Source organism: Triticum urartu, chromosome 3A, assembly GCF_056163025.1.
Source record: "Triticum urartu cultivar PI428250 chromosome 3A, HENAU_Tu73, whole genome shotgun sequence".
Lineage (NCBI taxonomy): Eukaryota > Viridiplantae > Streptophyta > Magnoliopsida > Poales > Poaceae > Triticum > Triticum urartu.
Window position 1 is genome coordinate 364,959,441 of NC_141875.1, and position 8,393 is coordinate 364,967,833.

The window sequence follows — 8,393 nt, forward strand, 5'->3', positions numbered from 1 at the left end:
GAGGGTTGTGAGATCTTGCGAGAAATCCACGAAGGAGACTGTGGTCACCACGCCGGTTCAAAATCCCAGGTAGCTAAAGCTTTTCGTCACGGTTTCTATTGGTTGACAGCTCATGCTGATGCTGAGGATTTGGTCAAAAGGTGTGACGGTTGCCAAAAATTTGCATGCCGCACTCATGTTCCGGCTCAAGAGTTGAGAATGATCCCAATCACTTGGCCATTTGCAACTTGGGGGCTCGATATGGTTGGACCCTTTAAGATATCCAAGGACAAAAATATCCACCTGTTAGTGGCAGTTGACAAGTTCACCAAGTGGGTGGAAGCAGAGCCAGTCAGTAAGTGTGATGCAGGTATGGTGGTTCAATTAATCAAAAAGGTGATATTCCGGTTTGGTTTCCCACACAGTATTATAACTGATAATGGTACTAATCTATCAAAGGGTGAGATGGAGGAATTTTGCCAACGTGAGCACATCCAGCTTGATGTGGCACCAGTGGCTCACCCCCAGTCTAATGGTCAAGCAGAGAGGGCAAATCAAGAAATTTTGAGAGGTATTAAACCTCGGCTTATGGTTCCTTTAAAACGGACACCAGGTTGTTGGGTGGAGGAGTTACCTTCTGTGTTATGGAGCATCAACACCACACCTAACAGATCTACGGGTTGCACGCCTTTCTTCATGGTTTATGGAGGAGAGGCGGTTCTTCCTAGTGACATCCGTCACGACTCGCCCCGTGTGGCGGCTTATGTTGAAGCTGATAATGAGAAGGCACGTCAGGACTCACTGGACCTGTTAGATGAGGAGCGTGATCTTGCAGCAGCACGTTCGGCAATTTATCAACAAGATCTCCGACGTTATCACAGCCGTCGGGTTAAGACCAAAACTTTTCAAGAGGGTGATCTAGTGCTCCGGCTCATCCAGGATCAGACTGATATGCACAAGTTATCCCCACCTTGGGAAGGACCTTTTGTGGTCAGCCAAAATCTGCACAACGGGTCATACTACCTCATTGATGTTCGAGAGCACAAAGACTCACGTAAATCGGAGGAGGAGACCCAGCGGCCATGGAATATAGCTCTTCTTCGGCCTTACTATACTTGAGCCATAGGCTCTTCTTATGTACATACTCATAACAATGTATATATTATATAATAAACCGGTGCCTCGAATAAAGCGGGGTCTCTGTTCTTTTTACATCATGTGTGAGCCTACAGGAGCTTCTACTGACAAAGCGACGTTTTATTAAACTGGCCTATACGGCCACACAGATATAAAGAAAAATCACTAGGGGGCTTGGTCGTATCCGAACCATAGCTACACCTCTTGATCGGTTTAAAACCAAAAAGGGATATCACTAGGGGGCTTGGATGTCTTCACATCATAGCTACACCTCTTGATAGGCTTCGGGCCAAAAGGAAATTATGTGGAACCAAAGAGAGCCTGTTGCATTAAGCACAGCTCAAACATAGGTAACTACTGAGCACAACTCAAATATTGCCTGGGGGCTCCTTGCTCTCAAAGAACAACGAGCTTGCACCCTTATATTAGGCTATCAAGCCAGGCTTGGAAGCCAGGTGTATTCACCTAAAACCTCGGGTTATCCTGTCTCTTTAAGTAAGCCACTCCGTCCAGGTAAACCTGGTATGACCCATCAAACGTTTGACAAGTCAATCCCATGGACCCTGAACTTGCCAAAGTTAAAACGGTGATTGGTTAAAGATTGAGGTCCATCTTAAAAGGCTTTGCAAAATGGTTTAACTCGGCGGCCTGGCAGCCCATGAAAAGCCTCGATTTAGGGCCTGGCAGCCCATGAAAAGCCTTGCATATTTCTCGTCTTTGTTGTTTTTTATGATAAGGGATTTATGAATATTTCCTGATAGACCGGTGTTCATTACAACCCGGCATGACTTTCAACGCTTAGTTGTCAGTACATGATTAGTTTTAAACCGGTAGTATATTCTTCCGGTCTGGTTTTGACTAGATGTTATCAACATTATGTGGCTATTATAGCCCAATATGGTTTTTATATGAACCGACAAGAGGGCAAGGAGTTGTCAACACTCCGGATTGGTGTTTTTTCACCTTTACCATACAAGCAGTTGGTCAGCCGACGAGGTGTGTCCCAGATATTATTTATTTTATCTGGTTAATATAAATCTTGGTTATCCATCCAAGTTATGTATATATTTTTGGGCATCATGACCCATCCAGTGGTAAACCACCAGGACGCTTTCAAGTTCTTATATGCAGGAACACAAAGTATAATGGACTATGCATAAATAAATCCCAAAAGTGGAACAAATTTTCAAACTATCAAGCAACATAAGCATGCTCAATGGCATGGCAGATAAAGGTGTTTCTGCTATCCTATTACAAGGAGCTTCAAAACGGCCCAAATTGAATAATTGTTTTCAAGCAGTGGCAGACTGTAGCTGATAAACCGGACGTCGGTTTAGGATTCTTCATCGGGACGGCTTGACGATTGAGGGTCATCTTGTGCAGTCACATCCTCTTCATCCCTCTCTAGACGCTGGAAATCAACCGTTGACCAATCGATTCCGGTTAAAGCTTGAAACACGGCCTCTTCATGGATAAGGCTGGAGGGGTCAATGTCAATCGCGTAAGTATGCTTACGGATTGGAGGCACAAGCTCTTCAACATCATGGATAACAGCGGGCTGTCTCTTTCCCTCAGCATCGTAAACCGGTTGGAAGTGAGATAAATCTGTGTCCTCCGCCAGTTTGCTTGCTATTGGCCGCATCGCCTTTGTCAGCCTTCGCAGAACGTCATTATTGAAGTCTGAGCCGTCTTCTTTCATGCCATGATATCCTTTGATGATATCTGCCAGTTCAAGATCCGGAATCCATGCCTTGGCCCGGATTAGCGCGATCAGCGCTCCTGATCTTGCGGCTGATCTCTTCAGTTCGGTGATCCGGGCGGGTAGCATGGCCAGCTTCTCAAGTGTTTCCTTTATCAACGATGGCACCAGCTTGTTATAGGCGGCAGTGAAAATGGCACGCTGGGATCCAGAGAACAGCTGTTCTATTAAAGTGTACGCCGCTTTAAGTTTCAGCCGCATATCAGAGCCCAGATGAGCAATGCAGGTCCCTGTCATAGTTCAGCATCAGTAAACCGGCTATTGATAAGATCTTATGAATTAGACGAACTGCATGTGAGGGCACTTACCAAACACAATAGAAGTCATGGCGTCAATCTGCCGCTTTAAACCGGTCAGTTCTTCCACCACCGGTTTCAGGGCTACCTCTGCGTCCTCGGCCTTTTTTCATCAAACTGGCCTTTTATGTTTCTCAGTCAGCGCGCTCCTTGTTGAAGGTCTCTTTCAACTTCTCCATAGCTTCCACGGCATTGGTCAGCTCTTCCTTGGCTTTAGAAGCCTCTGCTTGTTAAGACTTTACATTCTCTTGAAGGTCTGCCTTTGAGCATCCTTCTGATTCAAATCAGCCTACAAAGATGAGATATATCATTAAAACAGGTTATTAAGTACCAAGCGTATAACAAGTTATGCACTTTGTACTTGGGGGCTAATGCCTATTTGTTCTATCATCAATATAATTCTCACAAGTCTCAAGTACAATGCAAGCATTATCCTTAACACTTGGGGGCTAATGTACATCTATTCAAAGTTGATGCATTGATGGAAGACCCAGTTTACCTCACAAAGCTAAATCGGCCCTTGGGGGCTACACAGGCGAAAAACTATAGGAATTTCATGATCACGTCAGATTTACTTCAAACAATCAGTTGGCATATGGAGGACAAGTTTGTAACAGTTCATGTCTTATAAAGTCCCGGTTTATGATTGTCATCATAAACCGGCCTTTGGGGGCTACTTGGGTTGATGCTTGTACTTTGTATTTAAGAAAGGGACGTGATGAAAATACCTCGTAGCGCTCTTTCATCAAGTTCACCAAACCGGCTTCATAATCTCGGAATGAGTGCAGACGGTTTAGAAAGCCGGAGTGGAGTTCTTGAGCGCTGAGATGGGCGTAGCTTGACAAGTCAGTGCTCCATTTGCCTTTTTCCATGGCAGCACGCTCTTCCTTGGCACTATGTTGGGCCAAGATTACAGGACGGCCAGGCGAAGTGTGACCAATCCCAGTAATGGTAACCTCGCCTTCTTTATCTGCAGCAGCTTTTTCTGGAGTTGATGGAGTTTCAGTAGCTCTCACCGGACTAGCCCGGATTAGATCTTCCGGTTCAGCATCAGGCGCAACAGTATCAACTTCTGGTGCTTCATCCATATTGTGATCCTGAGGGGGTGGCTCATCAAAGGTAGCTTCAGGATTGGGACCCTCCGGTTCCATAGCTTGTTGCAGTTCAACCGTTTGCTCCGGTTCATGAGCCGCCTGGTCTTCAAATGGATTATCAACCCGAGCCTTTTTGCTGGGTCTGGCCTTGGCTCTTGAAACAGAAAAAGATGTGAAAGTTAAGCATAGTATACAAAGTATGGAAACAATCAAAGAAGGGGTTTAAGTACTTACCCAGCTACAGTTTTGAGGGGAGGAAGTTGGGTTGTTGTTGACTCGCCAGAAGATGAGGGAGGTGTCACCTGATAATTTGAATCGAACGGATTAAGAGGTTGTCGGAAATAACCTTCCTTGGGATAAGAATTGTCAGAAGGAGGTGAGACCTCAGATCGGCACTTTCGAACTGGGGTTTTAGGTAAACCGGCCAAGGTGACCTTTTTGCCGCTGTGCCAGGTTGTGCGGCGAGCCTCATGCTGCTGCTTCTTCAAAATAAATGTTGGATCCAAGTGAGCAAGAGGATGTGAAAAGCTTACTTTCCGGACCGCTTGACGGATTTTTTGTGTTGGCAGAGAGTCTGAACCGGAGGAAAGGACAATTACCTCTACATCGTCGGCTTGGCTGCCTTCTGCGCCCTCCTGATAAACATCATTGTTAATGAGATGCATAAAAAGGGAACCAAGTGAATCAAGTTCTACCTCAACTTCCGGTTCATCCATGTCGTCATCCAGTTCCATGCTGATACGTTCAGCTGCCTTCCGCTTTGAGGTTTTCTTGACGGTTTTTGTTTTGGGGCGGGAAGGCTTTGCCGCTTTTTCTGCGGGTTTCCTCTTCCAGAATGGATCATCACCCTCTTTATAAACAAGCAGAAGGATATTCACAGGTTGAACAGTCAAAAAAGATATCAAAGGTAAAAAGGAAGGACGGTGCTTACAGCAGGCGGTATGTTTTTTGCGTAGAAGAGGTTCAAGCCGGTTTGGCGGTAGACAGATTCCGATTCATTCAAAATCTTCTTGACACCCTCAGTAACTTCTTCATCGGTCAGCTGAATGTTGATGTGTCGTTGGGAGTCTTCTAATTCACCAGTGTACTCACACATTAAACCGGAGCGGCGACTTAATGTTAAGATGCTCCAGGATATCCAGCAACGCACAAAATCGACACCTGATAAACCGTTGGCCATAAAGGCTCGGAGCTTGGCGAGTTGAGGGGCATAAGAGGCCCGTTCCTGGGCACTTAGACGTTGCGGCAGTGGATGAGTGTTGGAATGCCGGTGGGCACGGTAACCCGACAGAGGGTTCTCGTCTTCAGGGGAGGTGTCTTTACAGTAGAACCAAGTTTGGTTCCACTCTTTGGGATGACTGTGCAGCTTGGCATGAGGGAATTCAACTTCTTTTATTTTTTGAATAGAGACACCACCAAGTTCAGTGTTGGGTCCATCTACAAATTCAGTGCGCCGGTTCAGATGGAAAAAACCGCGGAACAGCTCAGAAGTTGGTTCTTCTTGTAAGTACACTTCACAGAAGACTTGGAAGTTGCATATATTGGAGACCGAGTTAGGTCCAATATCATGAGGGTGGAGTTGGAAACTGGCAAGCATATCCGGGAAAAACTTTGACCTGGGCGGTTTGAAACCACGACCTATGTGGTCAACAAATACCACTACCTCACCCTGCTTAGGGGTAGGAGGATTCTCCGGTCCAGGAACTCGCCACCGGATCTCATTCTTTTTTGGCAAAGTACCAATTCTGACCATTCCATTAAGCTGCTCTTCGGTAACCCGGGAAGGAGGCCAGTTACAAGCGTAAAACCGTTTGTCCATTGCAAGCGAAAAGCTGAAAGGAAATACCGGTTTACAAATCATTCATGGTGATACATAAGATGCGACGAAATAAAGATATACAGGTATGTAAATTGCGTAAACCGGAGGTTGATACAATAATGAATGACAAGGCAATATCAGAAATAAAGGTATACACATGTTGTTAAACCGGAGTGTAACAACGGAGGTAAAAAGGCTTGCCGGTTCACCAGGGGACTAATGGTATGTGATAGATCGCTTTTACAAAGGTAAACCGCCTATGTGGTAAAGATGATACAGATCTAAGGAAAAAATGACTACGTACGGTAAAACAGATTTCACAAGGTTGCAGGAAAATTTTGGATCTACCATAAGACAGGAAATCAAAAGGATTTAGACCTAAAAAGGGTTGGTCCCGAAGGAGTTCACAAGGGACCAGATTAGTTGTTATGCGCATGAGGGTTTGCTGTGGTAGTGGAAAATAAACCATTACGCGGAATATATCAAGCTTGAGGTTTTTTATCCATGGACTAAGGAGGAATAGGGAAGAGCAGCACCAGGGCCCTGATGAACTTCGATGAACTGCGAAGAACAAGGAAACCCTAGACAGATCTACAAAGGGGAAAAGGAAAGAACCAGGTTGATGCAGCGGCCAATGGAGAGGCGGAGGCGAAGCTCGGCGACGGCGGCAGCGCTCGGGTGCAGAGACGTCGCAAGGAGGAAGAAGAAGCGAAGGGGGAAAAAGAGAATGGCCCTTGGGCCTATTTATAAGGTGAACCGATAAGCGACAAGTGCGTAAATTGAGGAGCTTAAAATGGATAGTTAATAAGAATGTCGCCTCGAGGGTCGGATATTCATTAATGAAGGGTATCTTCGGCTTCAACGGACAGATTACGTCATGACAGTTTACAACGGATCTAAAGGATGACATCACGGCGGTTTACCAGATCTATATGAAGGTGCGAGGGCAAGAATTTTTCTAAATATTGAAGATTGACATGAACAAGTTCAAATCAATTTGGGGCCTAATGTTGGGGATATAATTACTGGAGGTAAACCGGCTAGGAGTGGCCGGGTTAGCTCCATGAAGATAGAAGCCCATGAAGACGTGAGGATGGAGGCGCTTTACGAAGGCCCAAGGCCCAAACGCGGGTTAAGGCCTGTAGATGTAAACCGACTCTTTCATATAACTTGTATTGTAAGTTAGAGGAATAGAGACCGAGTCAGACACGTTTATGATCTGCCCTCGGGACTCTGTAAACCGGCGGGTGTCAACCTATGTATATAAAGGGACGACCCGACCACGGTTTAGGGACAACGACAACAACTCAAGAGCCAGGTAAAGCGGATTTCCTCCCTGGTCATCAAAACCCTAGCAATACCAATCACAACTAGACGTAGGCTTTTACCTTCATCGAAGAGGCCGAACTAACCCCTCGTGTCCCTTGTCCGGTTTAACCCCTTTAAGCTAACCTGTAGCGATGGCTCCACGACTAAGTCCTTTCACGAGGACATCTGTCATGACAACCCCACGACAGGACCCGAAATTTCGGAGGGGTGCACATATTTATAGCTAGGAGGAGGTAGAAGTGTCCAAATGGAGTGTAGTTTTCGACCACGCGGTCGTGATCCGACGACGGAGGACATGGAAGGGGTTTGGATGGGGTTTTGGGCCGTTTTGGAGGGGTGTTGGGCTGCAACACAAAAGAGACCTTTCCGGTTACCCGGTTAACCGTTGGAGTATCAAACGGACTCCAAATGGCATGAAATTTGACAGGCGGTCTATCAGTCGTGTACCAAGGCCACTTGGCAAATATCGGTCCATTCTGAGAATGTTTAGCACTCTCTCACGAAAAGAGACAAAAGGTGGACGCCGGTGTACGTAGGAGTGTCGGATTGCAAAACGGACAACGGGGAAAAAGCTCGGATGCATGAGACAAAAACGTATGCAAATGAGATGCACATGATGACATGATATGAAATGCATGACATGAACAAAATGCAAAACAATGACAAAACCCAACCATGAAGGGAAATCTCATAACTTATAGCCGAAATGGTAAGAGTCGGAGTACAAATATGGCAAGTTACATCCGGGGTGTTACACCTATTAACCTAGAGCCCAGTGCCAGTTTCTGTTTTTCCTTTTTTTAGCTTCACGGAAAAGGAGTATCAAAGGAGTCCAAACGGAATAAAACTTTCATGATGAATTTTCTTGGACCAAAAGACACCTAGGAGACTTCGAGTTCAAGTCAGACGAGCCACGAGGCGGCGACAAGGGTGGAGGGCGCCCCTACCTTGTGGACCCCTCGTGACTCCCCTAACCTAGT

General features: G+C 45.9%; 1 long non-coding RNA gene across 1 annotated transcript; it reads right to left on the reverse strand.

Annotated features, from left to right (window-relative positions):
* Positions 1 to 2,246: 2,246 nt before the first annotated feature.
* LOC125548335 (uncharacterized) lies at positions 2,247 to 3,456 on the reverse strand. Its single transcript, XR_015599732.1, has 2 exons — positions 3,184 to 3,456; positions 2,247 to 3,105 (listed from the first exon to the last, which is right to left on the reverse strand). It is a non-coding gene; the product is annotated as an uncharacterized LOC125548335 (long non-coding RNA).
* Positions 3,457 to 8,393: the final 4,937 nt, after the last annotated feature.